Here is an 18,143-nt window from a genome sequence, read left to right on the forward strand (position 1 = left end):
AGATTGCAACAACCAAATAGTTCCGCTCGCATTTGCATTTGTTGAGAATGAGAACTTAGACAGTTGGTATTGGTTCCTTGAACTAGTGAAGGTTCATGTTGTTGCTGCACATCCAGATGTGTGCCTTATTAGTGATAGACATGCAGGTCTGCTGCAATCAATATTGAAATTGCAACGTGGAACTGCGACAACGCCTCTATTGTGGCCCGATGTCCAAAACAGGTGGTGTATTAGGCATATGGGTGCAAACTTCTATGACCACTTCAAGAACAAGGATCTTAAGAACCTGTTTAAGAGGTTGTGCACCCAAAATCAACAGAGAAAATTCAATGCATTATGGCAGATGCTTGATCAGTTGACTGCAGAGCTAGTGAAGGTAAGGACATCAAGAGCAGGCACGAGTCAAGCTGCAGAGGCTAGGGATTCAATTTGGAAGCCATTTTCACACTGGATTCGAGGTGCACCTAAGGAGAAATGGTCATTCCTTTATGATACCAATGGAATACGGTATGGTATTCAGACAACGAACCATGCAGAGTGTTTCAATATGGTTATGTGTTCTTGTCGTGCCTTTCCTCTTGTGGGAATTGTTGAGTTCATCATGTATGGGTGCATGAAGTATTTCAGAGAGCGTTACACGGCAGCAAGCATAAATATCAGCAACCCCCAAATTCAGTTTTGCACAAGAGTGACACAATATACGCAAGAGAAGATTGAAAAGGCCAAACTGCACCGCGTCATATCGACAGGTACAATGGAGCATAGATTTGAGGTTCTATGCAAGGATAGAACTGGTCGTGGTATCCGTAGAGATAGGGTGGTACAAGAGAGTTTGATTACAGTAGATGGCAAAGCCTTCTGCTACTGCATGAATCCTAAGTTATTGCATTTGCCATGCTCGCATCTCATTGCGGCATGTGCAGAGTCTGGGTTGCAGCCAGGAGTATTTGTTTCACCTTACTTCAGCAAGGAAGCAGCTGTATCACCTGGGGACATGAGGTATACGGGATTGGAATAGTGGGGCCTTTCATTCAGGATAATGAGAATAAGATGTTTATTCCTGATCCAGCCACTAAGAAAGGCAAAGGCCGCCGTCAGACATGTCGTATTCGGAATGGTATGGACGAGTCCGAAGCAAGCAAGGCACAAAAGCGTTGCAGCCAATGTGGAGCATTGGGTCACAACTACAAGAAGTGTCCTCAGAATGCACTTCACGATCCTGCTGACGCCGGTCCTTCCGGAAATCCCAAAGATGGAGCACCTCCTACGTTCAGACGAGCATCGGCGAGAATTGCTCGTGGAAGGCATTCGGTGTCATGATCCACAATTGTATTTCATTATTTGTAATATGTAGTAATGAAATATTGTAGGTATGTAATGAAATATTATTGTACCTTTGTGTCCAGTTTGTATGAAACATATATGACCTATGTGTTCTCATATATTTTTGAATCCAGGTATGGAGATGGACTCCTTGCTAGACCCAGTTATCGACTCGAGCCACAAGTCTTACTTTGCAGCAGTTGAGTACCGAGCCCTAGAGGTGCTACATCCTCGTCCACCCGGGGAGGCGATCTCTATACACCACGATTGGTGTGACAGGTATGTAATGAAATATTATTGTTTATCACTTATGTATTCGTCGGTATTCCTTTGTTTCGACAATTTTATTTATTGCAGGTTACGTGAGGCCGGTCTACTGACTCTGAGCCGTCTTGTCGAGATTGGGCCTATTCAGCTCGACCGATCCCTCCTGACGGCGCTCGTTGACAGATGGAGGCCAGAGACACACACGTTCCACTTCCCGTGTGGGGAGATGACTCCTACGCTGCAGGACGTGGCCTACCTCCTCGGCCTCCCTATCGTCGGGGAGGCTGTAGGTCCGCGTGTGGTGGCGGCCTCGTGGAAGGATGACCTGGAGGCCCGTTTTGCCCTGGTTGACCGCATGGAAGAAGCAGGTCCGATCAACCGGCACCCGCGAGGAGCAGGTCCTTCGAAGACCTGGTTCCTACAGTTTACAGTACGTATTCATTCCATATTTAAATTTAATTATTACAATTCACATGTTCCATTGTCAGTTGAATTAATTAATCTTAATTGTTTATGCAGCCTGCCCTGTTGGCTGCGGATGCCGACGAGTACAGTGTGACCAGATCGCTGGAGGCGTACCTACTTTGGTTGTTTGGTTACATCATGTTCAACAACACTCATGGCAACTCGGTCGATAGGATTCTCCTTCCGTACGCACGGGAGATTGCGGATGGGGACGAGGACGTACCGCCCTACAGCTGGGGTGAGGCGGTACTTGCAGCCACTTACCGTGGACTCTGCGACGGCTGCATGAAGACACATGGGAACGCTATCCTGGCAGGGTGCCCACTACTACTACAGCTTTGGTCGTACGAGAGGCTAGTCGTTGGTCGGCCCATGGTCAGCCACGAGCCTTACCACGGGGCCATCTACGGCGACGAGGAGGACGAGAGGCGTCAGGTACGTTCGCAACAAATCTAATTTTGTTATTCATTGTTACATGATACATTAGCGCACTTTTAATTTTACTTATTCGGAATACAGAGGTCCTGTGCGCATGCGCAGGTTAGACGCGCATATCCTGAGTTTGTTTCGGAGCTCGACATGCTGACGCCCGAGGACGTTGTCTGGGAGCCTTACAGCCCAGAGGCTGTGGCTACCCGTGCACCAGCAGGCCTGTCTTCGCACTGCTCCGCGAATGCGAGCCTGTGGCTTACTACAGCCGTCCTGGTTTATGACATCGCGGTTGAGGCATATTGCCCCTGGAGAGTCAAGAGATAGTTTGGGCAGCGCCAGGAGTTTCCGGTGCCCACCGCGTTGGAGCGTGTCAGTCGCCAAGACCACAAGTAATTATGAATGAACTTGGCTCATACATTCGTGTCGAATCTAACGATTCTTCGTGGTCCACTTTTGTAGGTTGTCAAGGAGTGGCTTGCCGTGCTCTGATGATTGGCTCACCAAGATGCAGCCGTGGGTGGACCAATGGGAACAGGCAGACGAGCACTTGGTCCATCCAACAGGACCACACACAGACAGCTCCTTTAGGGCTTACCTCACCTGGTACTTACCCCGGACTCGGACTCGTCTGGTTTATGTTGACACTCACCCGCAGTCACACCAGGCGAGGCCTCAGGATGGCTATGCCCGGCACCACGTGGAGGCACTAGCTGGCGCGGTTGTAGCGAAAATGGCCTCTCATGCCATATTTCAATATAATGTTTTGGCGATTGATGACACACGCAACACTTGAACTAATGTGTTTGCTTAGATGATATACTCAGGCTTTTAGGTTCAAGTGATGACAAAGAGAAGAGAGGCGAAGCTAGGCCCGAAGGGCCGCCCCTACGGGGGTTCCGCTACCCGGTTAGCGGACGGGGTCGAGGGGGAGCCGCCCCTCGCGGGTCTCAGGGCAACCTACATGGTTTGATAAGTGTGTAGAAAGCTACACAAGGTTACCTTTCATGGTACACGGACTTCATGAGGTATGTATTTCTTATGTGTACTATGAACACAAGCTATAGGGTAAACTTCCCAATTGTGTAAAAATCAATGTGCATACATTTGCTTGGTGATTCAAACACTAAATGCACACATTTAGGGGGAGTTCACTTTATAGCTTGTGATTTTGAGACTAACATGTTTGCTAGCTTATCTTTTGTAGTCTCTCGTGAAGTTAACACTCTAAGAGAAAGTTTCTCACAATCAATGTGAGAAAACAACTCTATAAGAGTGGTTAGATATTTTGTGCTCTCATGCATATTGAGCCATGCTTTATTGAACTTAAATGCTCATATCTAAGTTCATAGGCTATGTGCTCATACACTTGCTCAACCTTGGTGTACCAAGTACTCTTCCTTCAAAGACTTTCAATTGGTTGCAAGTCACTTTCAATTTGGTACATACAAGGTAAACTAAGTTGTTTTCCCCGGAGGTATGCTAGGTTCTAAACTCATTCAATTGGTATTATTGTCAATTTCTTATCCTTTTAGAGCTACCTCCATGCATGATATGATCTAAGCTTTCTAGTTATAACATCTAGTTGTGCACTTGATTTTCACATTATCTTTTTGTGCACATACTTGTGGAAAGCTTAGCTCATGTCATGCAAGTTTCGTGATTTTGTGATCCACTATAGTAAATTCTCAATTGGTATCTTCATTGATATCATTCAATTGGATCATGAGTCATGGAACTAACTCCCTAGGATACTAATATTCTTTTGAGCTATATTGTTTTGCAAGACCTTTTTAGAAGCAAGACCTTTTAAAGTGATTTGATTCCAAAGGAGAAAAAATGTGGATCAAAGAAAGATATTTTGTCAAGAAGAAGAAGCATATCCCAAAGGGGGAGAAATACCTAAGTGAATCAAGTCATGAGGGAGAATCAAAGGGGGAACCATGGCCCTAGGAGGAGGCCAAGCCATCATTGGATGGTGGAAAGCATCCAAGTAACGGGGAATTTGGAGGCTTGACAAGGTTTGGATGCATGAGTAGGGATGCATCATGCAAAAGTTTTTGAATTAAAGCCAAGTTGTGGATTAAAGATTAGTAACCCAAATTCCCCTCCCCTACATATGAGGTAATGAGCAAGGTAAAAGGATGATCTCAAATTCATTTGATATCCTTCATGCATCATTGTAGCTCAATGCCTCTCTAGGAATGCATGATCTTATCTTTACAATTGGTATTTACATTTGGTATCTTTTATGCCTTCCTAGAAATATCATATGGTAGGTTGTTTTGGTACTAACTTCTTATCTAGTGCAACCTACATGGGCAAAAACCGTTGCTTCACCATGACACATATTTTCGAAAGAAAATACCAAAGTCTACAATTGGTATCAATCATATCCTTGGTATTCATTTGGTGTCATGTTTTTCAAGTTATAGAGTTTGATCCCCATTATGTGAATTACAAGTGCATACATTTGATTAAGTGATTCAAACACTAATGCACACATTTAGGGGGAGCTAACTCTATAGCTTGTGTTTTTGTGACTAACATGCTTTACAAGTGCTATTTGTTGTAGTCACACTCCTTTTTGTCCATATGGTAATACACTCAATCCCTCGATATCAAGATAATACACATTGCAATTAACCTTACATTTGGTATCAATGGATCAAGAAAGATTGGACAAGGGAAGAAGACCAAGCCATAACTCCCAAAAGGTTAAAGAGATAAATGATATAGGGAGGCATGGCTAGTCACCTAAAGCTATCTCCATGAATTCAATTTCTTTTGAACACTACCCCTACAAGTCACAATTGGTATTACAATGGATGTCAAGATAGGAGGTGCCACAAGTTTTGAAAAAGGGGGAGCTTGTTCAAACAATGGGAGATATGCCTAATCTAGTTGATATAACACTCTATCACTAGTGAATTTCTTTTGCTACTAATGATCCTTGTTGCTAGTGGTTATGAAGCTTTTAGGTGTTTGATGACAAAGGGGGAGAAAATGTACCCTAAAAGCAAGCAAGTGATGCCATTAGCAAGGGGGAGGAATGGAAAATGCAATGCAAAAGGATGCATGGTGATAGGGGGAGGTACTTAGTCAATATGGGGGAGAAGTGCAATTTGATGATCCCATGGACTAAGGTACAAATTTTTCATTGCTCATATAGTTCAAACCACACACAAGCCTTTGTTCTACAATTCTTTCTACAATTGGTATCAAGGGCTCTTTAAAATGAGCATTGAAATGTCATCCAAGCAAGCTAAGTAGTTTCTAACTTTTCAAATTAGTATCAACTTCATATTCTTGAAATTCATCTTGCTTGTTTTGGTTGTGTTGTCATCAATCACCAAAAAGGGGGAGATTGTAGCGAAAATGGCCTCTCATGCCATATTTCAATATAATGTTTTGGCGATTGATGACACACGCAACACTTGAACTAATGTGTTTGCTTAGATGATATACTTAGGCTTTTAGGTTCAAGTGATGACAAAGAGAAGAGAGGCGAAGCTAGCCCCGAAGGGCCGCCGGTTGAACCGACGCCAAGCAAATTACACACGTCGGTGCATTGACTTGAGCACGTCTGGGAGTTTTAGTATCACCGGTTAAACCGACGTAAGGCAAAATGTACTCATCGGTGCAATGACAGAGATGGCCTGCGGGCTAGGGTTTGGCACCGGATGAACCGACGATAGGAAGTTTGAATACGTCGGTGCAATGGCAGAAGCAGACCAAGGAAAATGCATACATCGGATGAACCGATGATGCACCGGTTAATGGCGTCGGTGCAGTTGTCCAGAGAGTTTGTTTTTCAAGGATCAGAGGACAGTTGCACTCACCGGTTAAACCGACGCTAACATTACATACACCGGTCGATTGCGTCGGTTGATTGCCCGTACACGTAACGGCTAGTTTTCAGTGGGCAGTTTAGTATCACCGGTTAAACCGACGATGGCGATTTGGGGAGCATCGGATTAACCGGCGTTAAGCGTTTTTCTGGCAGCTTTTCTCCAACGGCTATATTTGCTTGTGCTGCCTATATATACCCCCAAGGCCGGGTCATTTGAGAATGCTGGAGTTCAAAGAAGTATACTAGAGCTAAAGATCATCTCCAACCACCATAGAGCTTCATTGTACATCATATAGGCTTAAGCACACTTGTTAGAGTGCTTAGTGCTTGATTAGGGATTAGTTCTTGCGAGAGCTCCCTTGAGAGAAGTCTTGCTGCGGCAAGCAAACACTTGTACTCGTCGTGTGACCCTCCGACTTGGTGTGGAGTGGCAACGACACTTTGTGCGGGGAAGGAGGCCCCTACTTGGTGTTAAAGCTCCAAGATAGTGAAGACGGTGCCGTGGTGACGCTTCGAGATAGACGGTGGCGGTGACCTCGTCTTTGTGACTTGGTGTCACTTAGCCTTTGCTTGTCGGGAGCCTTGGAGGCGTGGCAAGACGGTGATCAAGCGAAGAGACTCGGTATCACACTTGTTCTTTGTGAGCAAGTGGCCGTGGACGTAGGGAGGGACTTTGGTGTCCTAACCGAACCACGTTAAATCGTGTGTCTTGGTGTCTTCACGGGAGTTTGCATATCCTCTCCCTTACCGCTTTACTTACCGCATTACGTTTCCGCATTTACTCTTTCTTGCTTACCTTTACTTTCCTAGTTAGTTTGATTAGGATTGACTATAGGTTGCAAGTCTTTTGGGGTAAGTAGAGGGTAGCATAGATAAACCTTAGTCATAACTAGCATGTGTAGGACGTGTTAGGTTTATCTTATGCAATTAGATTGAGCCCTAGGATAGAAAAGCGATTAGCGACCCTATTCACCCCCTCCCCCTCTAGGGTCGGACACCCCGGTGATCCTTACAGCGGTGAGTCTCTTGATCATATATATATATATATATATTCATAAGATAATTCATGTGTTTCTAACTGTTCCTTTACTGAATGGATGCAGTTTCGCCTTTGCAACATGATGGAGACGGACTGCTCGACTTACCTGATGAGGGTACGTGCCGGATCCCCAATGACCCAGTTTGAGCAGATAGAGGCATGGTCGAGGCAGCGTGACCAGTTGCGTCAGGTAGTGCACAACTTGGGAAGCCGTGTGCAGTACGAAGACAGCCACGAGTCGTCCGATGCTCCAGAAAACTGTGGTTTTACTAGGTGGGTCGATCTTGCACCAATTGATTCTGTTCAGGAGTTCATCGAGTACCTCCAGATAAAGATCTATGATCTGAAATGCAAGGTGAACCATTATGAGGAAGTGAGCGAGGGTAACAAAGACGACGAAGATGATGATACCAGCAATGCTGCCGGTTCACAGGATGAACCATGCACTAATCCTTACTGCAACTGCCCTTGTCACAAGAAGAAGGGCCATGCGCTTCCGGCACCACCGCCTGCACCACCTACAATGGGTGGATACTGCGGAGAAGGCTCAACGCAGTTTGCTACGTGGGGGTATGGCTACTAGGAGTACCCTAGTGTTAGTGACATGCTGCATCGTTGTGTTTGTTGTGTTTTTTTTAAAAAAATTACCTAAGGCATGTTAGGTTAGTCTGGAATCTGTTAACCATAGTTTGCAACGGGTTCTGCCATACCACTGCATGTGTGATGTGTGTTTCATTATCATTGTATTATGATGTAAAATTTGATGGTTCACATTATGTAATGCATTTCTTAGTTCTTATTTCTTATTGTTATATTAATTAAATGTGTGCTTTTTAGTATTCTAGTGACATGAAAAGGTCCGAAAATATTAAGGACAAGTTCAAATATTTCATAGATTCCCGGCTACAACTACAAATTAATGGTAAAAGTTACAACACATAGAGTCAAGCTCTCAACTGAAAACATAAACAACTAATTGCAGTGGCATGTGCACGCGACAAGGTAATTTCTTGTTGCATCTTAACCTACTATGCCTTATGGAATGTAAAATGCCGGGATTACATGGTACTACTCTACTGAGTGCACCGAGGATATTTTCCCTTCCTAATTGCTTCGGGGCCGGCTTCCTTCGCACGGCGTGCCCTCTCTCGCTTTCTCTCCCTGTCAGCTTCACGTTCGGCCGCCGCCTTACGATCCACCTCCTCCATCCTCTTGCGGATCTCTTCTTGCTCTTTCTTGCGCTTCTCCTCTTGCTGTTCCTCGTGCTTCATTCGGCGCCAACGTTCTGCAGCCCACCTTGCTTGTTGTTCCACAAAGTCCTTTGCCTGCTGCGACTGCACGGTGTCGAACCACTGCAAAAAATCACAAAGAGGCGGAGGAGACTTTGTCCAACAAAAGTTAGAATCAAAACTCAATGTTAGGTCACAAAGAAAAATAGTATATGTTGTCCTGCTACCTTGGCCCGGTCTTTGCCATATCACTTAGGTGGATCATATTCGTAGTTCTCACACATAAAGAACCTCATGCCGTAGTCATCTCCTAAAACCTCAGATTGCATGAACTTGCATAACGAACCGCAGAAGCACATTGGCACATCAATTCCTTCAGGTACGGTGGCTACACACTTGCTCCACGGAATGTATGTTGATCCTGACGAAGACATTGGCGTTATAGTGTGGTGCGCCAAATGACGAATAATGATTTAAATAATGCACATATTGTATACCAAATCGATGTGTGAAATATAGGTACTGTCATAATTCTATTGTCTTATGCTGCAATATCAATAAGGTACTGTCATAATTCTATTCTAATGCATAATTAATTTAAAAACAAGTCTGTAATAGTACTCAAATTGTAATACTAAACGAGTGTTCTAAAGCACCAAATCTAATTCAGCTAATCCGCTAATTAAATAAAATTATTATACAATATCAACGGATTCATACGGAAGTTACCGGTAGATCACAAGTGCGGAATTCGGTAGAGCTTCGCCGCTTTTCTTCTCCTCACCCCTCTCTTTTTCCTGAATTTTTAGGCTCAAATGACAAAGGAATGGCGGCCAGGGCTTATATATAGGGGGGAGGGACCCTGTCACCCCTGGGTGGGCGACAGGCCCCCTTTTTTTTGCCAGGGACCTTGTTGCAAATTTGAAGAAAAAAATTACACTTAGGGCCTGTCGCCCTATGGGGGGCGACAGGGGGGTATTTTTGAAATATTTCAAAACAGATATATATTTTTGAAATTTTGATTTTTTTAATATAAAAAAGAAAAAAGCGCCTCAACCTGATCGATGCAGCCCGTCTCCCTTCCCATGGCCTATTCTTGAGCCCCACCGAAGCCCCACACACAGGCGGCGAACCCTAGCGGCGGCCGGCAGAGGCAGGGCCATCGATGGCCGGGGTGGCGGCTTAGGCGCCTAGCGGCGAGCCTGAGCACCTGGCATTGGCTGGGCGCATCTGCGGCTCACAGTTGGCAGGGGCGGAAGGCGGCTCTGCGCGGCGCAACGGAGGCCGGCCGGCCGCCGGTGCCGGGCGCAACTGCACCTGCACTGGCCAGGCGGCACACCGGCGGCCAGTGGCGCTCACGGCACATCTGCGCCAACGCCTTGGCCCTCGCCCTCGGCTGTTCGGTAGGCTAGCACCTCGGCTGCTCGCAGTCCCCTTGGTGATAGCGTAATAGAAAGGTGAGCACACAGCACAAATCAACTTCGATTGGCCATTGTTTGTTCATTTGTGACAATTCTAGAGCAATGCAGTGGCTGGAGTGTCGGTACCCCAGGACTGGGGTACCCCCTCTTGCTGCGTCTAGGCAAGAGCCTTGTAGTTATCCTTAAATACGTCCAGCAGCCGGACCCCTGCGGTCCGGAGCCCTGCTCACCCAAAAGCGGTCCCGGACCCGTCCCCTGATTAGGAAAGGTCCGGGAGCACCACGTGTTCCGGGAAAAGTAGGCGCTCAGCCCGAACAGCCGGAGGCTCCGGACCTCCCGCAGAGTCCCGGACCCCTCGCTAAGGGAAGGAATTGACATCCCGCCCTGGGGAGGTCCGGAGCTGCCACGTGTCTGCAAGCACAGACACGTATATAAGGCCGCTTGGTCTACAAGGGTTCACCTACCACTGCGTTCATTGCGGTAGGTGGACGTCCGCATTAATATAGCAGAAGCCGAGGCGGTTCTTTGACTAGGAAACACTATTGATCGCGTATTACCAAGACGTGTAATGGAGCCGATGGCGCCGCCCACGCCGCGCCTGTCAGTCTGCCATGACAGATGGACACGACGGCTCGGCTTCACCCATTATGACGCCTACATAATAGCCTCAACAGGTCATGCTGCAAGCTACGCTCCCCCAACGGGCACCTTGCTGACGGGACAAGAGAAGACCTCCCTTCGTCAGAGCCTCAGAGGGTCAGCTGGGGATGGAAGCATATCGGAGGAAAGATTCGTAGCACTGTAGCCATTTGAGTACTCTGCGCAGTATGCTGCACAGTCACGTTGGGCCCACTTGTCGGGGCCCCAACGTCCTATGTATCCGCACCCCTTGGTCTATAAAAGGGGGCGCTCGCTAAAGAAAAACTCAGGCTGGGTGAGAGCCAAGGCCCGGCAGATGATAGATTCATACACAACAGAGATCAAAACTTCTCCCAGTGGATGTAGGGTATTACGCTCCGGCGGCCCGAACCACTCTAGATCGTGTGTTCTTGTGTGCTTATCTCAGAGCTAGATCAGCCCAATCGCCTAGTACCTTCCCGAGCACTCCCTCTCTGGGAATAGGCGGGTGCGTTCCGCCACCCGGCTATGGGTACCCTAGAAATCCCACGACACGTATATAAGGCCGCAATTTTTAGGTTCAAATCACGATGAGGAGGAAGGGTGACAATTGTGCAAAAAAAATCGTCTTTTTAAATTTTGAATACCCAAACTTCAAATCCTAGGCCCGCCCCTGCCTGGCTGGGTCACAGCGCAATCTAGCTACTCCACGGAAGTGACATCATCAACCACCATTAGCCACTACCATCAAAGAACTCTCACGTGATTATTCCACATTGCATAGATTGCATATCTGTACTTTGCGCTACTATTCTTGAGAAAAGGTGCAAGAACCACACCAGATCCTTCTATAGATCCTTAAAAAGGACACTTGAACATCGTCGAGCCACTCCGCTGCATCTATTTATCAGCAAGTTCATCCCCCGAGTACATCGTCGTAGTTCTGGTTTGAGAATTGAAGGATCTCTTTCCAATAGCACTGTCAATCCTGTAGCACAAAAATGGACAACTATTTTTTTGCTGATTCAGATGTATCGTGTTAAAGGCATGATTAGCTGAACTGTGTCTGGATCATACTAATTAAAATCCACATGATGATGATGTGATGAATGCAGGTAGCTAGTTTGCCAATTGGATCATACTGTCTGAAGTGTGAAATTAATAAACTAAAAAGATGAGCTATAGGGGATAAACCCAAAGCTCGAGTGACTTCAATTTCTCACATTTACCTCTTTCTTTTCCTGAAGCAAATTTTCTCGTTTTCTTGTCCTTGTTGGCGACCCTTTTTGTACTTTTCAAACGAACCCTCTCTGTCACCTACTCCGTCGGTCCGCCCCCCTTCCTCCTCCGTTCTCCCGCCATGGCAGCACGCATGCGCTGAGCTCAAGGTACATATACGGAGGCTTCGGCCATGCATGGCGCCGCGTCCTCCCAAGATGAGAACGACACCCGCGCCGCTCCGCCCATGGACGCCATCTTCACGCTCGCCGCGGGGCCCGGGCGCGCGTCCTGGAGCGCGCGGCGACCCGCATCCCCGGCTGCCTCTACATCTGCCTCTGGGCGCCGGTGATCGACGGCCAGCTCATCCCTTCCAGGTACGTACGTGCTCCATCTCCGGCCATGGCGTTTCATCCCTTGATCGAGCTCTTTAATTTGGCCCGACCGACGACGACGTTCGTGTTCGAATGGGCAGCCATTTGCGCTGCGTGGATGCGTGGATCGGCGGCGGCCGCGCCAGGGAAGTGTTCGACGCGTACCGGCGCGCGTTCTGCGCCGCCGTGAGCGGGTAAGGGCGCATCGCGGCTCCATTTTTGATCCTTGGAACTCTCCACCAGCTCGCTCGATTTGTCCCTGACGGCCGGCGGCCGGTCGAGTTGGAATCGCGTGCAGGTGCGTGCCGGGGTGGGCGTACAGGGACGGGCGCGCGTACATGGAGCTGCGGGAGCCGGACCTGATGGCGGCGGCGTCGCTGCAGGTGCAGGAGCAGCTCTACCATGTCAGTACTCAGCAGACGCGCCACCTCTCTTCCTCCTCCATTCAAAATGTTTGATAAGTTTGGATCGAAAAATGTTTGATAAGTTTGAAACTTTGAATTCTGCTTGACGCTGATTGCTGACATTTCTACACTACTGTTCTTGATGCAACCGAGCAGGAAGCCGGCACGAAGGTACGTTTCCCGATTGTTGGTGGGTGAGCTGCATTGCGTTTGTTGCATAAATGGAGGTGGCTGATCTCGATCGGGTCGACGCGGTGGGTGCAGACGGCGGTGTTCATGGGCTGCGAGCGCGGCGAGATCGAGGTCGGGCTATCGGACACCGCGGCGGCGGCGGCGGTGGCGGGCCACGTGCAGCAGTCGCTCATGGAGGAGCTCATGCAGCTGGCGCCGGCGGGGCCTTCGTCGTCGTCCTCCTCCATGCCGTCCCTCTCTATCGGGAGCCCCGAGTACTCGTCGCTCATCCGCTCGATGGCCGCCGTCGCCGAACCGTCCTCGCAAGAACGGCAGCCACCGCTGCACCCGGCGGCGGTGCAGCTGCCCGGCTTGCTCCCGCCGGTGTACGGCCCACCGCAGTTCCTGGGGTCCGAGGCCGAGGACGCGGCCATTGCGGAGGCAATGCTCGCGGTCATCTCCTCCTCCGCGCCGCTGCCGCCGGCGGCATCCAGCGACGCGCCACCGTGGCTCGTCCTCCACCGCGCGCAGCGGTGGTCGCCGCGGCGCCGGGCGGGGGCGTTCAGGGCGTACAACGCCGCGCTCTCGCCGAGGGCGCGGCCGCGGCCGGGCGCGCCGGGGCAGAGGATGGCCAAGACGGCCATCGCGCTCATGCTGAGCGTGCACGTGGCAATGCGCGACCGGGAGCTCGCCGCCGCGCGCCAGCAGGAGGACGCCGCCGCCGCGCAGCCGCCCCCGGCGCCGCCGCCGCCGCAGCACACCAGCAGCCAGCTGCACCACATGATCTCGGAGCGGCGGCGCCGCGAGCGGCTCAACGAGAGCTTCCAGACTCTCAGAGCACTGCTCCCTCCCGGATCAAAGGTACAAATAACCCAACCAAAGATCATCAGCATTTCTCATCACAAACATTGGCAACAAACATTACTGAAAATTTCAGCGCGTGCGATCGTGATCGGTTATTTGCAGAAGGACAAGGCCACGGTTCTCGCGAACACGACGGAGTACATGCACAAGCTGATCGCCGACGTGTCGGACCTCGAGAAGAGGAACCGGCAGCTCGAGGCGCAGCTTGGCCTGCCCCTCGAGACCCAGCAAGCCTGGAGCGGCGACGACTCGTCGGAGAGGGTGCAAGTCGACGTGACCGCCGGCGCGTCGACGTCCGCCGCCGGCGGTCAAGCTCAGGTGGTGAGTATTAGGGTGACGGTGCGCGCGGAGTGCGACCTGTCGGAAGTAGTGATCGCCATGCTCGCCGGGATCAAGGAGACGGGGCGCTTCGCGGTGGTGACCGTCGATGCGCGGCAACGGAGCAACGGCCATGCGCAAGTCGGCATCACATTGCGAGTCGAGGTATGGACTATGCGTTTATGCCACGCTAATTATTTATTTAATTACCCTTTCCAAGTTATTATATTAGCTTTATTGGAATAAATATATAAGTTTTCTTTTAAAAAAGTAAATCGGTTTATGAATTAGGTCGTGTCAGAATCTCAATTGCATGAACCGGTTTTATGACATAGATTGATTGGACTGATTTACAGTTTATATACTCCCTCCCCCCACAAGTGAATGCAACTTTCGCTTTCTAAGAAGTCAAATAGTTTCAGATTTGAGCAAATTTATATAAAAAATTACTAATATTTATATCTCTAAATAAATTTTGAATACAAATACATTATATGACCATGATACTTAATTTGTAATATAAATATTAATATGATTTTGTATAAATTTGATCAATATTCTATTCTGATGGATGGTCCACCACCATGCCTCTACCATTGAAATCGCCCTTCGTAGGAAGGGATGGAAAATTGATGTCCTTGACCTAGCTTGGAAAAATCTTTGAAATATCCGTGAAAAAAAACTGGCACAAATATATAAAGTACCTTTAAAGAATCTTCGTGGAAGAAAAAAAAAACAAAAGACGTTTAAAGAATCTTGACTAGTCCTTCCATGACATGTCGTAATAAAAGCCGTGGACCGTACTGGTCAAACTGGTAGTAGTTATCTTTGGTCCCTTTGAATTGGTTCTGGAAGGCATGACTCCATCACTAGTATTGACCAATTAAGCACGTATAAGCATAGTTGAATATACCACCTTTTTCCCCTTTCAAGCATATTGTACTTGAACTTGAATTGCGCACATGTTTGTTCCAACTAATAAAGTTTCAATGGCGACTCTGACACCTAAACTAGGTTAAGTACTGTAATCTTCTATTCTCTGATCCTCTCAACATGGAAGTCCATCAGTGACGTCCTCCTAAAGTAAAAATATATACCTTCTGGTGTGATCCTAACTAAACGTTATAACTAATTATTTTCCACCGGAAAATTTTATAATCCTGTATTTACCATCGGCGTCTAACTAACATGTAGGGCCCACCTATGTCACTGACACGGTACCGCCACACCGGCAAATATGAGATTTCAAAGGATTCAATGGCACGTAGAGAATAATTAATATGAGATTTCTTAATTAGCAGTTGTTACGTTTTTTGACGCTGTCACACGCTGACAGCGCCCACTAATTACTCGTGATCAGCAAGAGCTTTGAAAAGTCTATCTATGTGAGTGGCTAGAGATTGACGAACATGGTCAGAGTACTTACTGCCTTGCTGGTGAAGGCGCCTCGATAACGATGGGTACGTACTGACCCACTTGTCAAATCTAACGCTGCAGCCTGGTGGTGGTGACGACGAGCCCGACGAGACGACCCTCAAGGAAGCTGTGGCGAAGGCTGTCGAGGATGCGGTGGCAAGGCCGCCGTCGCCGTCGCCACCGCCGCCGCAGTGGTCGCCGTAGGCTGTGGCCCGCCGCGCCGGAGCTTTTTCGTTTTTTTCCTAGCTGAGCTAGCACTTCAGTTTTGACCGGATCAGGGAGAGGCAGGGAAGCACGCACTAGTGTTCAATTTGGTGGCAGTGACCTGTCGGTTTGATGTTCTTCAGTCGTTTTCCCTGTTTTGTGCATCTTTAGGTAGTATAAGATTGATTAGACTCTTTTGTTTCGGGTTTGTCAATTAATCAGGTCCGGAGTCAGGGTAGAGCGAGGTAAAGTACAGACAGGGAGTGATTAGCCATCTTAGTCTTCAGGATAATTAATGTGTTAGTTTTGGTTGTCTGTGGTGAAGTAAAATGTTCCTTTGGTTACTCACAAAAAAAAACCTGTTCCTTTGGGCATGTGCCCTCATGTGTTTCACTGTTAAACATGCTCTAAGACTCGGGTTTCCAGGGATCTATCAGAAAAAAAGATATTTGTCCCTCTAGAGACCTTCAGGAATCTCAAAGCAGATACAACCGTGATGACGTTAGAGGATACACCCGTAATGGGAAAGTTTTTCTTCCATGTAAATGCTCAATATTGTAATGTTGCTTTACTTATGCTAAAACCATGTTTTGCACCTTCATTTATGCAAAAGATGCGACCCTAAGGCCTCCGTTATCAGGACAAAGTAAAAAAAAATGAATTCTAAAGTAAATTATCATATAAATTTCTTGCAACAAAAGGATCGGGCTCCTGCAAAATCGTATGGAATTCCTACCAAATGACGTGTTTTATAGGTATTTTGAAGAAATCTAGAAAGACATTCAACATCATAGGAATTCCTCAAGTGTCAGTCATGGCGTATAGTTTCTGGGCAAGCTTGACGAAGGTCAAACGAGGCTTTCTAAGATTTGGAACTTTTATAATAAAGGATGTGTCACAAGTAAGATTCTAAGAAGACATATGGCTAGAAAATATATCTCTACGGGACCAATATCCACAACTATACAATATAGTCAGAAAAAACAAGATACAGTGGCCGATGTATTAAGTACACATATTCCTAATCTATCTTAGCCCAGAGACTTATTTGGGAATAAGCTGCGATGTGGAACAATTTAGCTTCACGCCTGGCATCTGTTAGACTAATCCAGGAAAGGGATGGTTTCAAATGGAACTTAGACCAGACATGTGTTTTTTTAGTAAAATCACATTATCTGGGTCTAGTGAATCAAAATGTCCCCAACCTAAATAAGAAATTATGGAAATTAAAAGCCCCACTAAAGATAATTTTTTTTCTTTTGTATCTCCAGCGATGAGTCATTCTTACAAAGGACAATCTAGCTAAAAGGAACTGGTAAGGAAACCAACAATATTGCTTCTGTCATGAAAATGAAACGATTCAACATCTATTTTTAGATTGTCGGTTCACGCGTATGGTATGGGCTTCGGTCTATGCGGCCTGGGGCATCCCGAAACCGTGCAATATGACTTAATGGAATTCCCAAAGAGTTTAAACCACTAGTTCTTCTAGGCGCGGCAGCCCTGTGTTGGTCTGTTTGGCGATGCAGAAACGCTGTGGTGTTTGATAACAAAAGATCTTCCTTTTTGCAGGTTATCTACATGACTACACACTGGCTCCGTACGTGGGCTATCCTTCAGCGGCATACATTGCAGGACAAGCTTGTAGCGGCATCTCGTTTCTTGGAGCAGGTGTCCATGGTTTTTTTTGCCCGGGCACATAGGTGGCGGTCTAGTCTTCGGATTGATAGTCATTAGTGTGTACGGCTTGATGTGCCAAGAACAAACTCTTTTAGGTTGTGTGCCGTTATGGTAGAGGTCGGGAAAATTTCAAGACTATGTATCACCTTGATGTATTATTTTTTAAATCAATAAAGTTTTCCTTTTCCAAAAAAAAAATCATGGGGTATAGTTACATTATCTCACACACTACAAACAAGAACCATATGTAGATAACCTAATATTGATGGATCCAAATAAAAACCACACCACACATAATATTTTTACATTAATTATTTTGTCCATAAATAGTTTAAATTTGATACCTTTTGTGAAAAATTTGTGCAACTAAAAATATTATTCACAGAAAAATTTGTGCAACTAAAACTACTATTCTTTAAACATGTTCTATATAGCATCCATCTTAATGAGCTATCTAGCACAGCCAAGTAATAATATCTAAAGCATGGTTAAGAAAGAACCACTCCAATTATAGTAGGAATCAAATATGATGATATATGAAAAGTAAGCATGGTTAAGAAAGAACCACTCCAATTATAGTAGGAATCAAATATGATGATATATGAAAAGTACGATGGTTAAGAATGATGATACATGGAATGGTTAAGTAGTTTTTACTCTCAAAAGGCACTATAATAGCACTGTAAGGTGATGATATATGAAATGGTTCAGTAGTATCAAATATTGTTATGTATGTATTGTGAGAACATAGATTATCATATAATTTTGTAAGGAAAATGGTCCCATTAGGCCATTACTGTGACTTTGCCATTGAGTAACAACATGATAAATGGGACTAAACCAAGTTTGT

The 18,143-nt window shown here is 46.8% G+C and overlaps 1 pseudogene; it reads left to right on the top strand.

The window, feature by feature from the left end:
- Positions 1–12,109: 12,109 nt before the first annotated feature.
- LOC120670640 lies at positions 12,110–15,969 on the top strand (annotated as a pseudogene).
- Positions 15,970–18,143: the final 2,174 nt, after the last annotated feature.

This window comes from Panicum virgatum, chromosome 4N (genome assembly GCF_016808335.1).
Source record: "Panicum virgatum strain AP13 chromosome 4N, P.virgatum_v5, whole genome shotgun sequence".
Taxonomy (NCBI): Eukaryota; Viridiplantae; Streptophyta; class Magnoliopsida; order Poales; family Poaceae; genus Panicum; species Panicum virgatum.